Genomic DNA, 25,115 nt, shown 5'->3' with positions numbered 1-25,115 from the left:
TATTTGCTTATGACAGTTTTGGCAAAAGTGACCACCGCATAGACCTCCACATTAAGGTGACCTTTCAATCTGTTGTATGGCACTAGTACTGTGCTAAATGGGATAGATTCAGAACAGGTTTAGCAGCTCAATGGACAATTGCACTGGGCTGGGATCCATCTGACAGAAGTGATTTAAATCACTGACTTTAGATGGCTCTTCCAGTTTTACCCTGATGGTTACTCTTAAAGAGTTAGAGGAAAAAATAATTTCTAACTCTAGAGTAACCATTCAAAAAACCCTGACCAGCCCCACCCAGGATGCCCCCCTCACACCCCCCCTAGGGGACCTACCACATCATCCCTGACACCTCCCCCCACTCCGACTCTCCCCGTCCTCCTCCAGTCCGACCTGACTTCCCCTCCCACACCCCCTTTCTGGTCTGATCCCAACAACCCCCCCCCCCCTCCCCCCCCCCCCCCCGCCTTCCATTTTATCTGAATCACAACTTGTCATTGTCCCTTTAAACACCTCCTTTATGGCAGCTTATGCCATAAAAAGGGTGTGTTTCTTACCGCTCAGGTTATTCATCTCAACCTTCCCCCGTATCTGAGATGTGGTGATCCTCAGGTGAAATAACCACCAGTCAGCTCTCCCCTCAAAGAGGAAAGTAGCCTATGGTCACCTGGGACTGTGGCAACTTTACCTTACCTAGCACAATTGTGGTTGTTGGAGGTCAATCATCTCAGTCCAGGCCATCACTGCAGTAATTTCTCAGGGTAGTGTCCTGGGCTCAACCATCTTCAGCTGCTTCATTAATGTCCTTCCCTTAGGTCGGAAACGGAGGTGCCTGTTGATGATTGTACTATGTTCAATACCATTCATGACTCCCTGGATACTGAAGCGGCCCATGTCCATATGCAGCAACGCCTGTGCAACACTCAAGCTTGTGCCAACAAGTGGCAAGTAATATTCACACCATGCAAGTGCCAGGCAAAGAACATCTTCAAAAGAGAGAAACTAATTATCTCCCCTTCACATTCAAAAGCATTATCATCGCTGAATCCCCCAAACATCAATATTCTGAAGGTTACCATTGACCAGGAACTTAAATGCATGTAAATACTGTGGCTATTAAATCAGAAGAGATTTGGGAATTCGGCAGTGAGTGACTCATCTCCTGACTCCCCAAAGCCATCTACAGTCAGGAGTGTCATACTCTTCGGTTGCCTGGATGCGCGCAGCTTCAAAAACACTCATGAAGGTTGAGACTATCCTGAACATAGCAACCCATTTTACTGGTACCCCAACTACTACCTTAAACATTCACTCTCTCCACTGCTGATGCACAAGGCACCATTTTTTTTTACCATCTACAAGCAATTCTCTGTTTTATTTTTAAAAATGACTTATCTAAAATATATATATTACTCTTGAATTCACCATGATGATAAAATGACCAAAGTCTTCTTGTTGAAAGATGAACTATTTAATGAGTAATAAGATAATAAACTAAGTCCCTTTACTCAATACTAAACTAACAGTAAAGAATTAAAGTACAATACAGATAACTATAACTATACGCTATTATAACAAACTAGTTCTAACTTCTCTCACTCTAGCTATTCTATTCCTTGCTTGTTCACTGTTCTGAATCACATCATCATGTCATCTGACTTAGAAAAGGCAGGAAACCAGTTCTTATAGTATCTGACTGTGAGCCATCTAGTGTTGAAATGACTGTACGACATTTACATACATTGATCATGAATATTGGGTAGGGTGCTCTTTCCAAGAGCCGGTGCAGACTCGATGGGCTGAATGGCCTCCTTCTGCACTGTAAATTCTATGAAAGAGATATTGATATCTGAATATCATTACACTCTCCCAAGTTCCCTTCCAAACCCACAACCTTTTCCACCGAGAAGGAAAAGGGCAGCAGGCACATGGAAACATCACCAGCTGCAAATTGCTCTCTTAGCTACACGCTGTCTGACTTGTAAATATATCACCATTGCTTCTCAGTCGCTGGATCAAAATCCTGGATCTCCCTCCCTAACAGCACCAGGAAGGTACCTACATCACATGGATTGCGGTGGTTCAAGGAAATGGTTCACCACCACCTTCTCAAGGGCAGTTAAGAAAGGACATAAAATACTGGCCTTATATCCCAGGCTTCATGCAAATCATTCAGAATTACCTCTGGTGCATTTTAAGCATAGCTTGCGGGTTACAGCACCAAAGGCATAAGCCCATATGTCATCTCTATAAATGACCACAATGGTGATTAGGTACTGTTAGAGATTGCAGCTGGATTAATACTTTTTAAGGTTGCAATGCCAGTTGAAATAGTTACAATCTTAAATGTGCTTTATAAAATGTGGATAAAATACAGCACTCCAGAAATGCTGTAAAATCCAATGAAATGTCAGACCCTTATGTTCAGATGGTCATAGATTTGAGGGTCCGGTTTAGCTCACTTGGCTAGACAGCTGGTTCATGATGCAGAGCAAGGCCAGCGGGTTCAATTCCCATACTGGCTGAGGTTATTCATGAAGGCCCTGCCTTCTCTCAACCTTTCCCCTCGCCTGAGGCGTGTTGACCCTCAGATTAAATCACCACAAATTAGCTCTCCCCCTCAAAGGGGAAAGCTGCCTCTGGTCATCTGAGATTGTGACGACGGTACCTTACCTTTGAGAAGATGGCACAAAGGAGATTAAGAACTTGCCATAAATACCAGTGTGACAAATAATGTGTTCTGTGTCTCGTAGATGTGAACCCAATCTCTAACTTCAAATCATAGTTACCTTGTGCATGTTCATTTGTCAAAATATGTTTTTGCTTAGAATCATAGAATTTACAGTGCAGAGGGAGGCCATTCGGCCCTCGAGTCTGCACCAGCGATCGGAAAGAGCACCCTACCCAAGCCCACACCTCCACCCTATCCCCATAACCCAGTAACCCCACCCAACACTAAGGACAATTTATCATGGCCAATCCGCCTAACCTGCATATCTTTGGACTGTGGGAGGAAACCGGAGCACCCGGAGGAAACCCACGCACACACGGGGAGGATGTGCAGACTCCGCACAGACAGTGACCCAAGCCGGAATCGAACCTGGGACCCTGGAGCTGTGAAGCAATTGTGCTATCCACAATGCTACCGTGCTATCCCTTAACCTTTACACTTTGCAGTTTCTTCGGCTTGTCTGACCTCGTTAGCTAGCAGTGACAGCTTAAGAATGGTCAGAGGCAAGCGAAAGTTACAGCCAATCATAAATTCAGCTAGCATCTTTCCAGTCAGAGAGCGTGGGGGGGATCAATGTGTGTGAAGTATGATACGAATGGATTGTTCAAACATTTTCTCCTCGGCAATAGAAGCTGTCAGGTCATCCTTGATCACCCCGCTGAATCGTCTGATGTCACATTCGACTGCAAGCTGATCATGACGTCAGACGGTGGTGAATTCTGGTGGATTGCAAGATACTCCATGAGCTGACTGGACACAAGCTGTGGTCCATTGTCTGTCATGATCGTCTCTGACACACCCCATTTTGTCAACAGCTTGTCTAGAATGTCAGTCACTGAAATGGTGGATATGGAATTTGTTGTCGGATTTGCAGGTCATGAACAACAAGCAAAACAACATTGATTGCTCGGGGCTGCTTGGGCTTTCCCAAAAATATCTACTTGCAATTGTTTCCATGGTTTTGTTGTCAATGAGGTGGTTGTAGAGGTGCAGACATGGTTTTTCCATTGAGTGTACACAGTTTCTAATGAACCTCTCTGTGCCATGATCTATAGCTGCTCACCAGGCTGCTTGATGGAATCATTGTTTCCTCTTAACAATATCCAGATGTCCTTCACGGGATATATTTGTTGTTGTAGCACTTTCAGAATAATCGCTCGTTTCACATTCAATACAGCTGTAATCAAACAATATGAGTTCATTGTGTACTCTGTAGTACAGAACCAGTTCTTCCTCTATTTTGCAAGGCCGTTCAGCTTTTGGCACTGACATACTGTCTGTCCTTGATTCTACCTTCAACTCCTCTCGCATAATAACGTTTACAGTTCGTGTGCAAAATCGGGTAGTCTTTGATGTCGCAAGTTGTTTAGGCATTGTTCATCACTGATGCGCAATCAATTACTCTCGAGACAAGCTGAGTCATAACTAATAGGCTTTAATCAGCTAGAACTGTTCCCAGCAGCTTCGATAGTTGGCATGCAGCAGGTGGACCCTCTCGACCAACGGGTCCGACTTGTGCGCCCTCACATGTCTCCGAAGCAGGAAGGGTCCGGGTGTCGCGAGCCAGGTTGGGAGTGAGGTCCCAGAGGAGGACCTCCTGGGGAAAACAAGGAGACGTTCGTGACGTGTCTGGTTTGTGGTAGTACAGAGCAGCGACCGGATGGAGTGAAGGGCCACCGGGAGGACTACTTGCCAGCGGGAGACTGGGAGATTCCTGGACCGTAGGGCCAGCAGGACGGTCTTCCAGACCGTTCCGTTCTCCCTTTCTACCTGCCCGTTTCCCCGGGGGTTGTAACTGGTCGTTCTGCTGGAGGCGATGCCTTTGCTGAGCAGGAATTGACGCAGTTCGTCACTCATAAAGGAGGACCCCCTATCACTGTGAATGTATGCGGGGAAACCGAACAGTGTAAAGATCCCCTGGAGGGCCTTGATGACGGTGGTTGTGGTCATGTCTGGGCAGGGGATGGCGAATGGGAGACGGGAGTATTCGTCAATCACGTTCAGGAAGTATGTGTTGCGGTTGGTGGAGGAGAGGGGGCCTTTGAAATCCATGCTGAGGCGTTCAAAGGGGCGGGAAGCCTTTATTAGGTGCACCCTCTGTGGCCGGTAGAAGTGCGACTTGCACTCCGCGCAGATTTGGCAGTCCCTGGTGAGTGTCCTGACCTCCTCGATGGAGTAGGGCAGGTTGCGGGTCTTGATGAAATGAAAGAAATGAGTGACCCCCGGGTGGCAGAGGTCCTCATGGAGGGCTCGGGGGCGGTCCACTTGTGCGGTGGCACAAGTGCCGCGGGACATGGCATCAGGAGGCTCGTTCAGCTTCCCGGGACGGTACAAGATCTCGTAATTGTAGGTGGAGAGTTCTATCCTCCACCGCAAGATCTTGCCTTTCTTAATCTTGCACGGCTGTGCGTTATCGAACATGAAGGCAACCGGCCGTTGGTCTGTGAGGAGAATGAATCTCCTGTCGGCCAGGTAATGCCTCCAGTGTCGCACAGCTTCTACTATGGCCTGGGCCTCCTTTTCGACCGAGGAGTGGCGGATTCGGAAGCGTGTAGGGTGCGGGAGAAGAAAGCCACGAGCCTGCCCGCTTGGTTGAGGGTGGCCGCCAGAGCTACGTCAGACGCATCGCTCTCGTCCTGGAAGGGGAGGGACTCAGTGATGGCGCGCATTGTGGCTTTTGCGATGCCCGCTTTGATGCAGCGGAAGGCTTGGCGGGCCTCCGTCGACAGGGGGATGGTTGTGGACTGATCAGTGGTCGACACTTGTCTGCGTAATTGGGGACCCACTGTGCATAATAGCTGAAGAAGCCGAGGCAGCGCTTTAGGGCCTTGGGGCAGTGAGGTAGGGGGAACTCCATGAGGGGGCGCATGCGTTCAGGGTCGGGGCCTATGACTCCACTTCGCACTACATAGCCTAGGATGGCTAGACGGTCGGTGCTAAACACGCATTTATCCTTATTGTAGGTCAGATTAAGGATTTTCGCGGTCTGGAGAAATTTTTGGAGGTTGGTGTCGTGGTCCTGCTGGTCATGGCTGCAGATGGTGATGTTATCAAGATACGGGAACGTTGCGCGTAAGCCGTACCGGTCAACCATTCGGTCCATCTCACGTTGGAAGACCGAGACCCCGTTCGTGACACCGAAGGGAACCCTTAAAAAGTGATAGAGCCGCCCATCTGCTTCGAAGGCAGTGTACTGGCAGTCACCATGACGGAGGGGCAGCTGGTGGTAGGCAGACTTGAGATCCACTGTGGAGAAAACCTTGTTTGTGCAATCCTGTTCACCAGGTCGGTTATACGGGGGAGAGGGTACGCATCTAGCTGCGTAAACCTGTTGATGGTCTGGCTATAGTCGATGACCATCCTAAATTTCTCCCCGGTCTTTACCACCACTACTTGAGCCCTCCAGGGGCTGTTGCTCGCTTCGATGACCCCTTCCTTCAGCAGCCTTTGGACCTCTGACCTGATAAAGGTCCAGTCCTGGGCACTGTACCGTCTGCTCCTGGTGGCGACGGGTTTGCAATCCAGGGTGAGGTTCGCAAACAGGGAAGGCGGGTCGACCTTAAGGGTAAGTAAGAGGGGGTATAGGGACGCCAAATTTAAAAGTCAGGCTTTGCAGATGGCACTGGAAATCCAGCCCAAGAAGGGTGGCTGCGCAGAGGTGCGGCAGAACGTACAGGTGGAACTTGCGGAATTCCCTGCCTTGGACAGTGAGGCAGGACCCCTTTATCTCCACCGCGTGTGACCCGGAGGCCAGGGAGATCCTTTGGTTTACGGGATGGGTGACAAGAGAACAGCGCCTTACCTTGTCGGGGTGCACAAAGCTTTCCGTGTTCCCGGAGTCGATCAGGCACGACGTCACGTGGCCATTGATGGTGATCATTGTAGTGGCTTTCGCTAGCGTCAGGGGCTGACTCTGGTCCAGGGTTACGGAGGCCAGCTGCAGTAAAGGAGGGTTCTGGTCCGGCAGCATTTAGTCGGCTGTGCTGGGGGCCTGAGGCCCCATCCAAGATGGCGTCGGCCATGGGTCGCACATGGGAGTCCGGGGATGCCGAAGATGGCAGCGGCGAGGGACACAATGGCGGCATGGTGGCCGGGGGGCAAAATGGCCGCGGCCGTGGGTCACACGCGGCCTGGGGATAGGAGGGCGGCGGTGGGCCTTGGACGGCCGGGATCTGAAAGAAAGGCTGCCGATAGTCGCTGGAGACTGCGGCCATGGCGCGGGCCTGGCAGACCCCGACATAGTGGCCTTTCTTGCCCCACCCTTTGCAGGTGGCGGTGCGGGCCGGGCAGCACGGGCGGGGATGATTCACCTGCCCGCAGAAGAAACAGCGTTGGCCGGCGGCGATAGCGGGCCGTCTCACCGCGCAGGCTTGCGGGGTTAGCGGAAAAGTCTGGGGGGCGGCCGCGACGGGGTGCGCTGCACGTCCGGGAGCAAAAGCCAGCGCATTTTATATGCAACGTCCATGGACCCCGCCAGGGCCCATGCCTCAGTGAGTCCCAGTGTGCCCATTTCAAGGAGCCTTCGGCGGATGTCGGGGGAAGTCATACCTGCCACAAAAGCATCCCTAATTAAATGTTCCGTGTGCTCGTTCCCCGAAACTGGTGGGCAGCCACAGTTTCGGCCCAGCACTAGCAGAGCCCGATAGAAGTCTTCCAGTGTTTCTTCAGGGCTTTGCCTTCTAGTGGCCAGCAGGTGACGGGCGTAGACCTGGTTCACAGGACGGATGTAATGTCCTTCTAGCAGCTCGATAGCTGCAGCATAGTTCGCCGCCTCCTCGATCAGAGTGTAGATCCCAGGGCTGACCCGCGAGTGTAGAAGGTGTATTTTCTGCCTTTCCGTGGGGGTGTCGGCGGCCGTGTCGAGGTAGCCCTTAAAACACGCCAGCCAATGCTTGAAGATAGCAGCAGAGTTGTCTACGTGGGGGCTGAGCTGAAGGCACTCCGGCTTAATGCGGAGATCCATCCTTTCAACTGAAGTAATAGCTGATTAAATTGATGCACAATCAATTACTCTCGAGGCAAGGTGAGTCATAACTAATAGGCTTTAATCGGCTAGAACTGTACCCAGCAGCTTCGATACAGAAAGTGAAGGCTGCTGGACGGCATTGGTTCTTATACTCCGCCTCTCAGGGCAGAGCTATGTACATTAGCCAATGGTAGACTCCTAGGTCTAGCCAATGGTCATCCACCTCTCAGGTACTGCAATACCTGGTATTACCACAATCACTGTCTGCAATAATAGCATGGCTAATCTTGTCAGCTACTCGGTTGCGTGAATGTGCACATACTCAGCCTCAAAGTTGGAGCAGTGAAGATGGTCTGACTATCTGTAGATCCTAGAAGTCGATGACCAGACCCTGACGTGGCTTACAATGTGTGCAACATTTTGTGATTGGTTCATAAAGGTGTACTTTCTAACATAAAGATACATGTGCCAATGCTCACAAGTGCAGGCTAGCGCTTCCCACTTTCCAGAAGAGTATTTGTGTTCAATTTCTAACAGTGCGCATGATGCAAAATCAATTGGTTGTTCACTTCCTTCAATGCACTGTGAGAGGACAGCTCCAATTGCATTTCCTGACACATCCATTGTGATACACATTTCCTTTGCCTTCATTGTGTCAAATACTATTTGCTGTGCGATTGCTCATTCCCTTGTGCATGTTTGTACAGTAGCGTCCAACAATGCTTTGTATTCTCTGCCGATTTAGTAATAAACTTGAGATAAAAGTTGATAATGCTGAGGAAATATGGCAACTCCTTCACATAAGACATTGTCAGAAGCATGTGCATGGCTTTGACATTGTTGTGTGTAGGCTTTACTCCAGCTGCTGTCAACCTGTACTCTAGAAAGTCAGTCTCAGATGCCACAAATGTGCATTTGTCCTTGTTGAGCATCAAATTGCGTGTGTGAGTCGAGTGAGAACCACTGATAAGCACGGATCATGTTCCGTGGACAAGAACATCATCCAATAAGTTGAGCATTCCCTTAATGTCTGGAAGGATCGAAAAATTATCTTCTGGAATGCATTAGGTGCTGAACTTAGTCCACAGGGCTTTCTGTGGTACTAGAGCACACCTTTGTGACTAGCAAAAGTGTTAAGATATAGCTTTGCTCCGTTTGATGTACTTAACGATAGCTCAGTTGCTTATCAAGCTTTGTTAAAAATGTAGCGTCATGGAATGATGTTTAGCACAGTGGGCTAAACAGCTGGCTTGTAATGCAGAACAATGCCAGCAGCGCAGTTTCAATTTCCGTACCGGCCTCCTCGCACAGACGCCGGAATGTGGTGACTGGGGGCTTTTCACAGTAATTTAATTGAAGCCTACTTGTGACAAAAAGGGATTATTATTATTAATAGTTCTTGGATCATGAGAAGTAGATACTTGAATGCAATGACCATCTTAAGATTGAAGTATAGTCTAAGTTCACCATTTTTGTGTTGGAGATCGACTAGTTTCAATATCCACGGAGGTGAGCTGATTGGCTCAGTGATGTCATCTGCTTTAAGCCTTTTCAGTTCCAGTGATTCTTCAGCATGAAATGCAGACAGCAACTACCTCAAATTTTATAAAACTGGTGGAATTAATGTGTCAAAGTGAGGAGTATGACAGTACCACTTAATCTGCTAAATCCGGTAAACAAGGAAGGATACTGTTGTGCACAGTCATTATCATCAATCACGTTAATGTGTCTCCAGTGCGGTACTCAAGTTTGAAACCAAACTTATCGAAAATGTTTATCCCCATATGGTTTGTGCTTTTTGCTACATAAAACGTCAACCTTTCTGGGATGATGTTTGTGAGACGCACTGGAATTGTGATCTTTCCCAAAAGCTGGAACAATAGAGTCATCGTAAGGTCGAAGAGTGTCATCGAGGAGGGAGGGACAGTTGCTACAAATAACAATGGCAGATTTTTCGCTCAATATAGATATTTGCCCATCAACGTCCATGAGAAGCAACAGTGAAGTGCCTGAAATTTCAACTGAGTATCCCTTAAAATGACCAGGTGAACGGTGCTAATTATATAAACATGCTGTACCTCATTTTCAGGAAGAGATTCTTCCACATGTCAAACTGATGAAATCCTCTTCTTCCACAACCTGCACATCTTTGTGAAGTTTTTCCACTTTAAGGACAGCATTTTCAATTCCTATCAGCGGCAGGCATGCAGGATGGGACGTTAGCAGAACACAAACGTCAGGTGCACGTTAACGTGAAAACAGGTCATTTGTTGCTTCACAGCTCCAGGGTCACAGGTTTGATTCCTGGCTCGGGTCTGCACGTTCTCCCTGTGCCTGCGTGGGTTTCCTCCGGATGCTCCAGTTTCCTCCCACAGGTCCCGAAAGAAATGCTGTTAGGTAATTTGGACATTCTGAATTCTCCCTCTGTGTACCCGAACAGGCGCCGGAGTGTGGCGACTGGGGGATTTTCACAGTAACTTCATTGCAGTGTTAATGTAAGCCTACTTGTGACACTAATAAAGATGATGATTATTATTATCATCCACTCCAGACTTCAATGGTGGTGCACATTTCTTGCTGAGCCATGTCAGGAACAATATTTGAATATGTTTAAATATCCTGAAGACACATTTTGAAGGAACATCACGTGAATCACATCCCTGCGTTGAATCAAAATGCCATGCTGGAATTGAACTAGACTGCCGTTATTCATGTTATGAGGGATGCAAACTTGGCAAACAGCACTCCACTTGTTACTTGGGGGTATTTAGCCTATCTTACATTGCGCATCACTCAAATCAAATCAAACTCTGGTTCCTCCGACTCCACACCAGGCTGCACAGGCAACAGTACAACAATTTTGGGGTGATTTCAAAACTATTATGATCCCAGACCAGACCCCAACAGTGGCTAGCATACTGGGCAGAGATCCCAATATTTTCTTTGAATTTTGTAAGTCTTTGAGGAAAGGGTACATTGCTCCAGGAGTAATTACCCAACAAAATAGGGATTTGATACATTAAAAAATACTTTATTACTAACAGAGTATTAAAATCTTCAACAGCACACCAGAAAATAACTTACAATTCCAGGTTAAACAATACTGCTCAATACAGTGAATACAATACCCTTCATTGCAATCTTTATTCCCACTTAACTAACAAAACAAAAATCCATCTCAGCTCTCAATCCACTCTAACTACCAATGGCATAGAGGAATAATTGCTTTACAGAGATGTTATTTGAGAAAAGGGAGATCTTTAGATACTGCTTTAAAGACCTGGGGCTGGATTCTCTGATTTGAAGACTAAGTGCTGATGCCGGCGTGGGAACAATGGCGTTTTACGCCCGAAAAAACGTCGCGAAAGCTGCACCGATCCTCTGTCTGGTGGTGTGCGAGCAGGCACGCAGCGTAAAGCCCCCGCTGTGGCTATGGCCAGAGAATTGGCGGGTCAGCGGGCACGCATGCACACGGCGGCGGCCTGCAGCGGCCGTGCCATGCAACGTGGTGCCAGCCGAGCGCGGACCCGGCCTGCCAAAAACTGCACCCCCTTGACCAGGCGCACCACCCCCGGACCACCCACCCCCAGAACCCCCAGCCCCTGCCAAAGCCCCCCCTGCCCGTGGAATGGCTCCCACCCATCAGTGGCGGCGCTGGACTCAGCACAGACGCCACACTGGGTCCACAAAAATAAATAGCATGAGTGATCCACGCTGTCGTGAACTAGGTCCTTCGGGGGGCAGAGCATCGGGGGAGTGCCTCAGGTGACATCCTGAGGACGTCCATGTGGCGTGTGGCGTACGAGTACACTGTTTTAGAGGGGGTGGAGCCTCGCAAACTTGGCGCCGCCCCCAATTTTGGCGCAAACGGGGATTCTCCGGCCGATCGCTGAACACAATTTCACTGTCGGAGACCGGGGAATCCTGCTCAAGCGGTGGGATTGTCCGTTGCCCGATGTCGATATCGTAATCGACGATCGGGGGGAGAATCGATTACGACGAAGAATCAGGGCTGGCGCGGTTTGACGTCTGTTTGCGATTCTCCTCCCCCTCCGAAATGGCGTCATTATAATGTGTGCCGCGCGCAGTCGCAATGACGTTGGCGCCTCATCAGCCATCCCACTCGCGATGCTCCGCCCTTCATGGGCTAAGTTCCCAACTGTGCGGGACATGTGTGCGCACACAAATCGTGAACCTGGCATGGTGGCTGAGGGCTGTGTGCAGCGCCACCACACTCTACAGGGATCCGTGCCGCTGGCCGGGGGGGGCTTCAGTGAGGGCATTGGGGATTGGTGGGGGTAGCCAGGGGGTGGGCTGTGGGATCGGGGATGTCATAATATACACACAAGTATATGATGGTGCAGAGACAGACACTGACTGACACACTGAAATACCAATCAACACACAGAACACAGCAGCCAATCACCAGACAGGACACGGCCACTATATAGCCAGAGGGCACTAGTTTTCCCGCTCATTCGGGATGCAGCCTCTGATACAGCCAGAGCCCGTGATCAGTAAAACAAACATCTACCATGTGCTAGCAGTATAGTCTGGTCAGGTTAGCCTCAAGTCTCCAGTCAATCTAACATAGTGTCAACCCACAGTGCAAGTATGTTTAACAGCTCATAGCTAAATAAAATAGAGTTGTACTTCTACAAGTGTTGGTAGCCTGTCTTTCTCACTGCTCTGGTAAATGCAGTCCTCGCAGACCCAGAATACCCAACACATCATGGTACCAGTACGTGTTGTTAGAGTTTGATGGACCTACCCTGAAATAATCTGCCTTTGACCAGCGATCATCCATCCGTTAGTATGGACAGCGTCCGCCCTCCCCCGCCGCTCCGTATCACCGGCAACCTTGGTGCGAACTGCAAGATTTTTAAACAAAAGTTTCAACTATACCTCGAAGCTACCGACCTGGAAGCTGCCTCAGATGCCAGAAAGATTGCTCTCTTTCTCTCCACGGCCGGGGACCACGCCATCCATATTTTCAACTCCTTCACATTCGCTGAAGGTGAGGACAAGTACAAGTTCAAGACAGTTCTGCTCAAGTTCAACAGTCACTGTGGCATAAGTACATAAGAACATAAGAACTAGGAGCAGGAGTAGACCATCTGGCCCCTCGAGCCTGCTCCACCATTCAATGAGATCATGGCTGATCTTTTGTGGACTCAGCTCCACTTTCCGGCCCGAACACCATAACCCTTAATCCCTTTATTCTTCAAAAAACTATCTATCTTCATCTTAAAAACATTTAATGAAGGAGCCTATACTGCTTCACTGGCAAGGAATTCCATAGATTCACAACCCTTTGGGTGAAGAAGTTCCTCCTAAACTCAGTTCTAAATCTACTTCACCTTATTTTGAGGCTATGTCCCCAGGTTCTGCTTTCACCCGCCAGTGGAAACAACCTGCCCGCATCTATCCAATCTATTCCCTTCATAATTTTATATGTTTCTATAAGATCCCCCCTCATCCTTCTAAATTCCAACGAGTACAGTCCTAGTCTACTAACCTCGCCTCGTAATCCAACCCCTTCAGCTCTGGGATTAACCGAGTGAATCTCCTCTGCACAACCTCCAGTGCCAGTACATCCTTTCTCAAGTAAGGAGACCAAAACCGAACACAATACTCCAGGTGTGGCCTCACTAACACCTTATACAATTGCAGCATAACCTCCCTAGTCTTAAACTCCATCTCCCTAGCAATGAAGGACAAAATTCCATTTGCCTTCTTAATCACCTGTTGCACCTGTAAACCAACTTTTTGCGACTCATGCACTAGCACACCCAGGTCTCTCTGCACAGCAGCATGTTTTAATATTTTATCATTTAAATAATAATCCCTTTTGCTGTTATTCCTACCAAAATGGATAACCTCACATTTTTCAACATTGTATTCCATCTGCCAGACCCTAGCCCACTCACTTAGGCTATCTAAATCCCTCTGCAGACTTCCAGTATCCTCTGCACGTTTTGCTTTACCACTCATCTTAGTGTCGTCTGCAAACTTGGACACATTGCCCTTGGTCCCCGAACTCCAAATCATCTATGTAAATTGTGAACAATTGTGGGCCCAACACTGATCCCTGAGGGACACCACTAGCTACTGATTGCCAACCAGAGAAACACCCATTAATTCCCACTCTTTGCTTTCTATTAATTAACCAATCCTTTATCCATGCTACTACTTTCCCCTTAATGCCATGCATCTTTATCTTATGCAGCACCTTGTGTGACACTTTGTCAAAGGCTTTCTGGAAATCCAGATATACCACATCCATTGGCTCCCCGTTATCGACAGCACTGGGAATGTCCTCAAAAAATTCCACTAAATTAGTTAGGCACGACATGCCCTTTATGAACCCATGTGGCGTCTGTCCAATGGGACAATTTCCATCCAGATACCTTGCTATTTCTTCCTTGATGATTGATTCCAGCATCTTCCCTACTACCGAAGGTAAGCTCACTGGCCTATAATTACCTGCTTTCTGTCTACCTCCTTTTTTAAATAGTGGTGTCATGTTTGCTAATTTCCAATCCGCCGGGACCACCCCATAGTCTAGTGAATTATGGTAAATTATCACTAGTGCATTTGCAATTTCCCTAGCCATCTGTTTTAGCACTCTGGGATGCATTCCATCAGGGCCAGGAGACCTGTCTACCTTTAGCCCCATTAGCTTGCCAATCACTACCTCCTTAGTGATAACAATCCTCTCAAGGCCCTCACCTGTCATAGCCTCATTTCCATCAGTCACTGGCATGTTATTTGTGTCTTCCACTGTGAAGACCGATCCAAAAAACCTGTTCAGTTCCTCAGCCATTTCCTCATCTTCCATTATTAAATCTCCTTTCTCATCCTCTAAAGGACCAATATTTACCTTAGCCACTCTTTCTTGTTTTATATATTTGTAGAAACTTTTACTATCTGTTTTTATATTCTGAGCAAGTTTACTCTCATAATCTATCTTACTCTTCTTTATAGCTTTTTTAGTAGCTTTCTGTTGCCCCCTAAAGATTTCCCAGTCCTCTAGTCTCCCACTAATCTTTGCTACTTTGTATGCTTTTTCCTTCAATTTGATACTCTCCCTTATTTCCTAGATATCCACGGTCGATTTTCCCTCTTTCTCCCGGCCTTCCTTTTTGTTGAGATAAACCTTTGCTGAGCACTGTGAAAAATCGCTTGGAAGGTTCTCCACTGTTCCTCAACTGTTTCACCATAAAGTCTTTGCTCCCAGTCTACCTTAGCTAGTTCTTCTCTCATCCCATTGTAATCTCCTTTGTTTAAGCACATAACACAAGTGTTTGATTTTACCTTCTCACCCACCATCTGTATTTTAAATTCCACCATATTGTGATCGCTCCTTCCGAGAGGATCCCTAACTATGAGATCCTTAATCAATCCTGTCTCATTACACAGGATCAGATCTAGGACCGCTTGTTCCCTCGTAGGTTCCATTACATACTGTTCTAGGAAATTATTGCGGATACATTCAATAAACTCCTCCTCAAGGCTGCCTTGACTGACCTGATTAAACCAATCGACATGTAGATTAAAATCCCCCATGATAACTGCTGTACCATTTCTACATGCATCAGTTATTTCTTTGTTTATTGCCTGCCCCACCACAATGTTACTATTTGGTGGCCTATAGACTAATCCTATCAGTGATTTTTCGCCTTACTATTCCTGATTTCCACCCAAATGGATTCGACCTTATCCTCCATAGCACCGATGTCATCCCTTACTATTGCCCGGATGTCATCCTTAATTAACAGAGCTACACCACCTCCCTTACCATCCACTCTGTCCTTCCGAATAGTTTGATATCCTCGGATATTTAACTCCCAGACATGACCATCCTTTAACCATGTTTCAGTAATGGCCACTAAATCATAGTCATTCACGATGATTTGCGCCATCAACTCATTTACCTTATTCCGAATACTACGGGCATTCAGGTAAAGTACACTTATCTTGTTTTTTTTAACCTCTGTTCTGAATCTTAACACCTCGATCAGTAACCTCGCCTAAATTATATTTCCTCTTAACTTTTCTCCTAATTTTCCTTGTCGTTGAACCCATATCTTCATGTAACAACCTGCCACGTCGCTTACCATTAATGTTTTTACTTCCAGTTTTATTCCTTTTAGTATTCCTGGTCCTATTCACTGAGCTCCCCTCAGTCACTGTACCTTGGACTGTCGCCCTTTTTGATTTTTGACTCTGGCTTCTCTGCCTTACACTTTCCCCCTTACTGCCTTTTGTTTCTGTCCCTGTTTTACTACCTTCCAACTTCCTGCATCGGTTCCCATCCCCCTGCCACATTAGTTTAAACTCGCCCCAACAGCTCTAGCAACCCCCCCCCCCCTAGGACATCGGTTCCAGTCCTGCCCAGGTGCAGACCGTCCGGTTTATACTGGTCCCACCTCCCCCAGAACCGGTTCCAATGCCCCAGGAATTTGAATCCCTCCCTCTTCCACCATTTCTTGAACCACGCATTCATCCTATCTATCCTGACATTCCTAATCTGACCAGCCCGTGGCACTGGTAGCAATCCTGAGATTACTACCTTTGTGGTCCTACTTTTTAGTTTAACTGCTAACTCCCTGAATTCAGCTTGTAGGACCTCGTCCCGTTTTGTACCTATATCGTTGGTGCCGATGTGCACCACGACAGCTGGCTGTTCACCCCCCCCCCCAGAATGTCCTGCAGCCGCTCCGAGACATCCTTGACCCTTGCACCAGGGAGGCAACATACCATCCTGGAGTCTCGATTGCATCCGCAGAACCGCCTGTCTGTTCCCCTTACGATTGAGTCCCCTATCAGACCAAAGTCAACGAAAGTTTTGAACGCTTCGTCTTACAACAGCGTCTGCAGGGTAAGGATGAACCTTTTCAATCTTTCCTCACCCACCTTCGCATCCTCGCGCAATCCTGCTCCACCTCCGATTCAATGATCCGCGACCAGAACGTTTTCGGTGTGCACTCGGACCCCCTATGCCAGCAGCTCCTCAAAGTTAAACAGCTCACCCTCGCAATAGCCATCGAAACCTGCGTTCTGCATGAGCACTCCACTAACCGATACTCGCATATTCAAGCGGCAGAGGTGGCGCAGAAAGGCCCCCACAAAGCAGAGCGGGTGCAGGCTGTAAAACAGCTCCAGGGCCTAAGCCTGGATGAGGGTGGCCACTTTGCGCGCTTTTTCCGGGCTCGCGCGCATGCGCGCAACGACCGAGGGGACGGCGAGGCCGAAGACTGAACTGCCCAGGCGCGCACTATGTACGACCGCACCGCGCATGCGCGGTGGCGCACTGAGCTTTCTGACGTCACGACGTGCGACAACTATGGCTCCTCCCACTTAAAGCGGCAATGTCCCGCAAAATCGCGACGCTGTCTCCAGTGTGGCAAGCTTGGCCACTACGTAGCCCTGTGCAGGTCTGCTCAAGCACCTGCCTCCCTTCGCTCCCACCAGCAGTGCAGGGATGTCCGAACCATACAACAAGCGGTCATCGATTCCGACTCCGACATAGTTCCAGACCCTGACACCGAGGATCTCAAATCCCCATTCCGGGTGAGCATCATCACCAAGCACATGGTGCTTCAAAAGAAAAAGGCCAAGCCCTTCCCAGTGATGACCATTGAGCTGGACGAAGAGTGCTGTGCCATCCTCACGATCAACAAATCTCGCATCCGATTCAGGCTGGACACCGGCGCTTCAGCCAACCTCATTGCGCGGTCTGACCTGGACAGCCTCCACGTTAAGCCGACCATCCTTCCATCTGCCTGCCAGCTTCTCGACTACAATGGCAATGCCATTGCTGCCAGCAGCTCATGCCAGCTTGTGGTGTTCCTTAAAGGTCACCCTGCCCTTCGGGATTGTAGGGGCCACTAAAGCTTCCCTGCTACCGGTGCTCAGGCGTGCAAGATCCTAAACCTCGTCCAAAGGGTTCACTCCATGTCACCCGCTAAGGCTTCAGCATCACCGGACCCCGGCTTTCAAACAAAACTGGAGAACATCATCACTCAATACCACAGTGTTTTCGAGGGCATGGGCACACTCCCATACGCGTACAAAATTATTTTAAAACCAAATGCCTCACCTGTGGTTCATACACCTCGCCCCTCAAGGAGCACCTCTAGCAGCAGCTGCAGGACCTCCAGGACCAGGGCGCCACATCTAAAGTAACAGAACCAACCGACTGGGTCAGCTCCATCGTGTGTGTTAAGAAACCATTCGGAGAACTACGCATCTGCATCGACCCCAAAGATCTGAACCGTAACATCATGAGGGAACACTACCCTATCCCAAAGTGCGAAGAACTCACCTGCGAGATGGCTCGTGCCAAATTTTTCACAAAGCTGGTCGCATCCAAGGGGTTCTGGCAGATACAACTTGACACATCCAGTCGGAAGCTCTGCACCTTTAACACCCCATTTGGCCGGTTTTGTTACAACCGGATGCCATTTGGCATCATCTCAGCCTCGGAGGTGTTCCACCGAATAATGGAGCAGATGATGGAGGACATCGAAGGGGTGCGGGTATATGTAGACGACATCATCGTCTGATCTACCACCCCGCAGGAACACATTGATCGCCTCCAACACGTCTTCCGGTGAATCCATAAGCATGGCCTCCGCCTCAACAGAGCCAAATGCTCCTTTGGTCAAACAGAACTAAAATTCCTCGGCGACCACATATCGCAGTTTGGTGTGCAGCCGAATGCAGACAAGGTGTTGGCAATCAATGCCATGAAGACACCGGAGCTAAAGAAGGCTGTCCTCCGCTTCCTGGGCATGGTCAACTTCCTGGATAAGTTCATCCCCAACCTCGCATTCCACACCACGGCTCTCTGCAATCTGGTGAAGAAGACAACCAAATTCCAATGGCTCCCCACCCACAAGCAAGAATGGCGTGAACTCAGGGCGAAACTTACCAAGGCCCCGGTATTGGCATTCTTCGACCCTGCCAAGGAGACGAAGATCTCCACTGATGCGAGCCAGACCGGCATTGGAGCAGTGCTCCTCCAACGCGACGATGCCTCCTCATGGGCTCCAGTCGCATACGCATAGCGTGCAATGACACCCACCGAGCAATGCTATGTGCAAATCGAAAAACAGTGCCTGGTCTCCTCATGGGAATTGTCAAATTCCACGACTACATCTATGGACTCCCCAAATTTACGGTCAAAACGGACCACAGGCCACTGGTCAACATTATACAGAAGGACCTTAACGATATGACGCCACGCCTGCAACGCATCCTCCTTAAACTCAGGCGGTATGACTTCGAACTGGTCTACACCCCGGGTAAGGAGCTCATCGTCGCCGATGCACTCTCCCGTTCTGTCACTACGCCCTGCGAGCCGTCGGGCTTCGTGTGCCAAATTGATGCTCATGTTGAGTTCTGCGCATCTAACTTGCCCGCCACGGACGAATGACTCATCCAGATTCGTCGTGAAACAGCCAATGATTCTTTGCTCCAACGTGTCATGCGCCATCTTACAGACGGATGGCTCAAGGGCCACTGCTCGCAATTCTACAACATCAAAGATGACCTGGCAGTGGTAGATGGAATTCTGCTGAAGTAGGAAAGGATCGTCATCCCGCACAGTATGCGGGAGCTCGTCCTTGGGCAACTCCATGAGGGTCACCTGGGGGTGGAGAAGTGCCGACGGTGGGCCTGTGAGGCAGTGTACTGGCCTGGCATCAACCATGACATCACCAACGCCGTTCTCAACTGTCCGACATGCCAACGATTCCAGCCAGCTCAGCCAAAAGAGACCTTGCAGCCACATGAACTGGTGTCGTCCCCCTGGACCAAGGTTGGCATTGATCTCTTCCATGCACTAGGCCGGGACTATGTCCTCATAGTGGACTACCTCTCTAACTACCCAGAGGTAGTTAGGCTGCCTGACCTCACGTCGACAGCGGTCATCCGAGCGTGCAAGGAGACTTTTGCTCACCATGGCATCCCACTCACGGTCATGTCCGAAAATGGCCCGTGTATTGCCAGTCAGGAGTGGCCCAACTTTGCCCCGCGGTATAATTTCACACACGTCACCTAAAGTCCCCACTACCCCCAGTCGAATGGCAAAGCTGAGAAGGGGGTACACGTTGTCAAACGACTCCTGTGCAAAGCGGCCGATGCGGGATCCGACCTTTACCTCGCACTACTTGCCTACAGGGCAACTCCATTGTCCACTGGCCTGTCACCAGCTCAATTGTTAATGAACTGCACATTACGAACGACGGTGCCTGCAATACACGCCCTAGACTTGGACAACCTTCCTGTCCTGCGTCGAATGCAACTGTCTCGGGCCCAACACAAGTAGGCGTACAACGCCCGTGCCACAGATCCCCCTGCTCTCGTTCCTGATGACCAGGTTCGTGTACAACTTCCTGAAGTTGGCTGGTATGCCGCCGCGGTGGTAATCAAGCAAGTGGCCCCCAGGTCGTTCCTGGTTCGTATGCAGGATGGCTCTTTTCTTCGCCGAAATAGGCGGGCACTGCGGCTCCTTCCACGCTCCCTGCCAGATGGTGATGCCCTGCCTTGCCCTCAGGACAGGCCAGTCCAAGAGCTCGCAGATCTGCCTCTTCTGTTGCCACCCTCTGCGACTGACACAGTCCCGCCCGTTTCAGAGCAGGTGGCCCCTGGTCCACCCTTGCGGCGGTCAACCAGAATTCGTCGCCCACCACAGAGATTGAATTTATGAACTGCCTGGATTTATGAACTCTCTAAACTCATGGACTGATTGTTTCGTTACTCTGGTTATTTGTTCGCTAGTTTGTACATACTGTTATTCATGTCCCGTGTTTTGGTACATACAGTCTATCTGCACTAGACACCTTCCCATGTAAATATGTTAGAATTTTTGTATAGACTTCTGTAAATATGCTCACATATTCTCCACATAGTCAGAAACATTCACATACCACACTATTTATTGCCACGTACACATATATTTTTTTTCTCAAAAAGGGGGAGATGTCATAATATACACACAAGTATATGATGGTGCAGAGACAGACACTGACTGACACACTGAAAGACCAATCAACACACAGAACACAGCAGCCAATCACCAGACAGGACACAGCCACTATATAGCCAGAGGGCACTAGTTTTCCCGCTCATTCGGGATGCAGCCTCTGAGACAGCCAGAGCCCGTGATTAGTAACACAAACATCTACCATGTGCTAGCAGTATAGTCTGGTCAGGTTAGCCTCAAGTCTCCAGTCAACCTAACATAGTGTCAACCCACAGTGCAAGTATGTTTAACAGCTCATAGCTAAATAAAATAGAGTTGTACTTCTACAAGTGTTGGTAGCCTGTCTCTCTCACTGCTCTGGTAAACGCAGTCCTCGCAGACCCAGCATACCCAACACATCAGCGGATGGCATATCGGGTCCACGCATGGCTGGCGCCATGTTTTACGGCGCGACCGCTGCAGGTCGTCAGCCGTGCGCATGCGCGGCCTGGGACCCAGCCATTCTCCGGCCATTTCCAGCGCAGGAGGCGGAGATCTTGGTCAGCGCCCAAGATCCTGTCAGATCCATGCAGAAACTCAGGCTGTATGTCTTCAGACGCTGTTTCTCCATTTGTTTCAACTCTTGCTGCACTGCTTTACAGACTATTAATCTCTTTCTAACTGAACTACAGAGAGGAAAATCTGATCTGTGTTCACAGCTTGAACTGCACTGACCTGCTTTTCCTACAAAATGCCTGATACCACACCCCAACAATGGCTAGGATACTGGACAGAAACCCCAATATTTTAGTTTAATTATGAAGACTGTGAGGAAAGGATATCTCGCTCCCAGATTGATTGCACGTAAACTAGGGATTTGGTAAATTAAAACAAACTTTGCGACTAACACATGTTACGACACCCTGGGCTAGTGTGCAGTCAAATCCTGCCCCACTTGACCCAGAGTCACAGCACACGTGAATTAACCAATAATTCTTGGTAAAATACCCAAAGTTTTTGGCCCCTGGCTGCACAATAATTACAGTCACCAGGGGCGAAATTCTCCCCCAACGGCGGGATGCCCGCCGACTGGCGCCAAAGCCGGTGCAAATCAGACGGGCATCGCGCCGGCAAAAAGGTGCGGAAGTCTCCGCATCTTTGGCAGCCTAGCCCCAACATTGAGGGGCTAGGCCGACGCCGGAGGGATTTCCGCCCCGCCAGCTGGCGGAAATGGCGTTTGTTGCCCCGCCAGCTGGCGCGGAAATGCGGCGCGGGAGCGTCAGCGGCCGCTGTCAGTTTCCCCGCGCATGCGCGGGAGCGTCAGCGGCCGCTGTCAGTTTCCCCGCGCATGCGCGGGAGCGTCAGCGGCCGCCGAAAGTTTCCCGCGCATGCGCAGTGGGGAGAGTCTCTTCCGCCTCCGCCATGGTGGAGGCCGTAGCGGAGGCGGAAGGGAAAGAGTGCCCCCACGGCACAGGCCTGCCCGTGGATCGGTGGGCCCCGATCGCGGGCCAGGCCACCGTGGGGGCACCCCCCGGGGTCAGATCGCCCCGCGCCCCCCCCCAGGACCCCGGAGCCCGCCCACGCTGCCTGGTCCCGCCGGTAAATACCAGGTTTGATTTACGTCGGCGGGACAGGCAATTCCTGGGCGGGACTTCGGCCCATCCGGGCCGGAGAATCCAGCGGGGGGTCCCGCCAACCGGCGCGGCTGGATTCCCGCCCCCGCCCAATCTCCGGGAGCGGAGACTTCGGCGGGGGCGGGGGCGGGATTCACGGCGGCCAACGGCCATTCTCCGACCCGGCGGGGGGTCGGAGAATGACGCCCCAGATTTGTAAGTTTAAACACAATTCCTGTTTATTTACAACAAGAACCATAATGTAATATTCAGCAAAACAATTGGTTAACTATTACCTAATTCTTAATTCCCCACTTTAACTTGCCCCCACCCTCTACACACACAGACAAGACAAGACAGAGGGGAAGAAAGGAGGTTAAAAAAAACATATAACATAGAGCCCCCGTGCCCCCCCGAGGACCGCCCTGCCGACTTACCTGTCAGGTCCCGCCGTGTGGGACCATACATATCCCACGCCGGCGGGACTAGTCAAAGACAGATGGCCGCTCGGCCCATCGGTGCCCAGAGAATTGCCGGGGGGACCACTGCCAACGACCCCGGACCGGCGTGGCGTGAATCTCGCCCCCGCCCGGAAAACGGAGCCGGAGAATACGGCAGCCGGTGTCGGGCCGGGGCGGCGGGATTCGCATCACCCCCGGGGATTCTCCGACCTGGCAGGGGGTCGGAGAATCCTGCCCAATCTCTCCAATTAACAACTCAGCAGGGAAGCTTCTTAATATAAATAAACATCTATTAGCCCAAACCTTTACAATGAACATAGAACATACCGTGTGGAAGGAGGCCATTCGGCCCATCGAATCTGCACCGACCCACTTAAGCCCTCACTTCCACCCTATCCCCATAACCCAATAACCTCCCCTAACCTTTTTTGGAACACTAAGGGTAATTGATCATGGCCAATCCACCTAACCTGCACGTCTTTGGACTGTGGGAGGAAACAGGAGTACCCGGAGGAAACCCACGGAGACACGGGGAGAAGGTGCAGACTCCGCTCAGACAGTGACCCAGTGGGGAATTGAACCTGGGACCCTGGCGCTGTGAAGCCACAGTGCTATCCACTTGTGCTACCATGCTGCTTTAACCCTGATTGCCTTGCAAACCAGGGGTGGAACTCTCCGACCCCCCGCCAGGTCGGAGAATCTGCGCTGCACCACCCAAATCACCCCATGCCGCCCCGACATCAGGACGCAATTATCTGCAGTGATGGCGCTGGCGTGATCTGGGTGGCACCAGTCGGGGTATGCGCTGACTCTCCGGCCCGGGCCGGCGCGCCGATTCTCCGGCCCAGATGGGCCGAGCGGCAGTCAGCAAAATGCCGAGTCCCACCAGCGCCGTTCTAACATCCACTGAGCCGGCGGGACCTCGGCGTTTAAGAGTCCGAGAGTCCGGGGGCGGCCTGTGGGGGGGGGGGGGGGGGGGGTGTCCAGCCACGGGAGGGGGGCGCCTCCGTAGTGGCCTGACCCGCGATCGGGGCCCACCTATTGGCGGGCCGGTCTCTCTGCCCACCGTCCTCCTTTCCTCCGCCGGCTTCTATAGCCCTGCGCCATTGTGCGTCACGGCCGCTGCGGGGAAGAAGGCCACTGCGCATGGGCTAGTTGGCGCCGGTCCAACTGCGCATGCACGGACCCCGCGGCACCGGGTTCAGGTCGGGATCGGCAGCTGGAGCGGTAGTGTAGGTAGAAGCACTCAATGGCTTCACGGGGTGTGTCACTGTGTAATAGGCCTCAAGTAGGGAATGGTAAGGCCCACATGGGGCATAGGAACATCCAACTCAAACGATTCAGGGGGTAAGACAAGGATATCTAGCACAATTACAAAGCAATCAAGGATTTCAAGGGGAGGGCTGAGCATCTTTGGAGGGAAGGAAACATGAACATTGTGCACCTCCAGGATGATGTGAGGGATTTCACAGTCACACTGGGAGAGTTCAAGCTGGTCTGATTATAGAACTTCAGCATCACCATTTTCTAACCTGAACCTATGGTGAAGTAGAAATTAAACTGTGAAAACACCTGGTGGGGAGAGCTCTTGGCAGAAGTAGAATCATAGAACCATAGAATTTACAGTGCAGAAGGAGGCCATTTGGCCCATCTAGTCTGCACCAGCTCTTGGAAAGAGCACCCTACCCAAGCCCACACCTCCACCCTAGCCCCATAACCCCACCTAACCTTTTTTGGACACTAAGGGCAATTTAGCATGGCCAATCAACCTAACCTGCACGTCTTTAGACTGTGGGAGGAAACTGGAGCACCCGGAGGAAACCCACGCAGACACAGGGAGAACGTGCAGACTCTGCACAGACAGCGACCCAATCCGGGAATCAAACTTGGAACCCTGGAGCTGTGAAGCAACTGTGCTAACCACTGTGCTACCATGATTACTGCACTGATGAGCTGACTTAAGGGGTACTCAGTATCTGTTTCCCTGTCATGATGATAAATTGGTTATAGAAGTGGACTCCAGTATTAGATACCATACTTACACTCTGTACTACATGGAGGTCATCTGACCTGGGGGTCAAAGTTCAGGTAGCGCATGCAAGAGAACATAGAACATAGAACATCGAAATTTATAACAAGGCTGCAGATGTGCTGCAGTTGTGAGTTCATGGACTGAAAATATGCCAGTAATAAAGTTAATTTACAGCAAATGTGTTGGTCATCCTGCAACATAAAACAAGACTATTGCTAAAGAGGAGGAATGCACAGCTGAGGCACGTGAGGAGCATTTTGATAACAATAGCTACAATTAGGAACTTTAATTCATGAAGCACATTAATTCAGATGTGTGCCTCTAATTGATCTTCTGGCAATA

The sequence above is a fragment of the Scyliorhinus torazame genome, chromosome 4, assembly GCF_047496885.1.
Source record: "Scyliorhinus torazame isolate Kashiwa2021f chromosome 4, sScyTor2.1, whole genome shotgun sequence".
Classification (NCBI taxonomy): domain Eukaryota; kingdom Metazoa; phylum Chordata; class Chondrichthyes; order Carcharhiniformes; family Scyliorhinidae; genus Scyliorhinus; species Scyliorhinus torazame.
Note: the sequence above shows the minus strand (reverse complement) of the source record.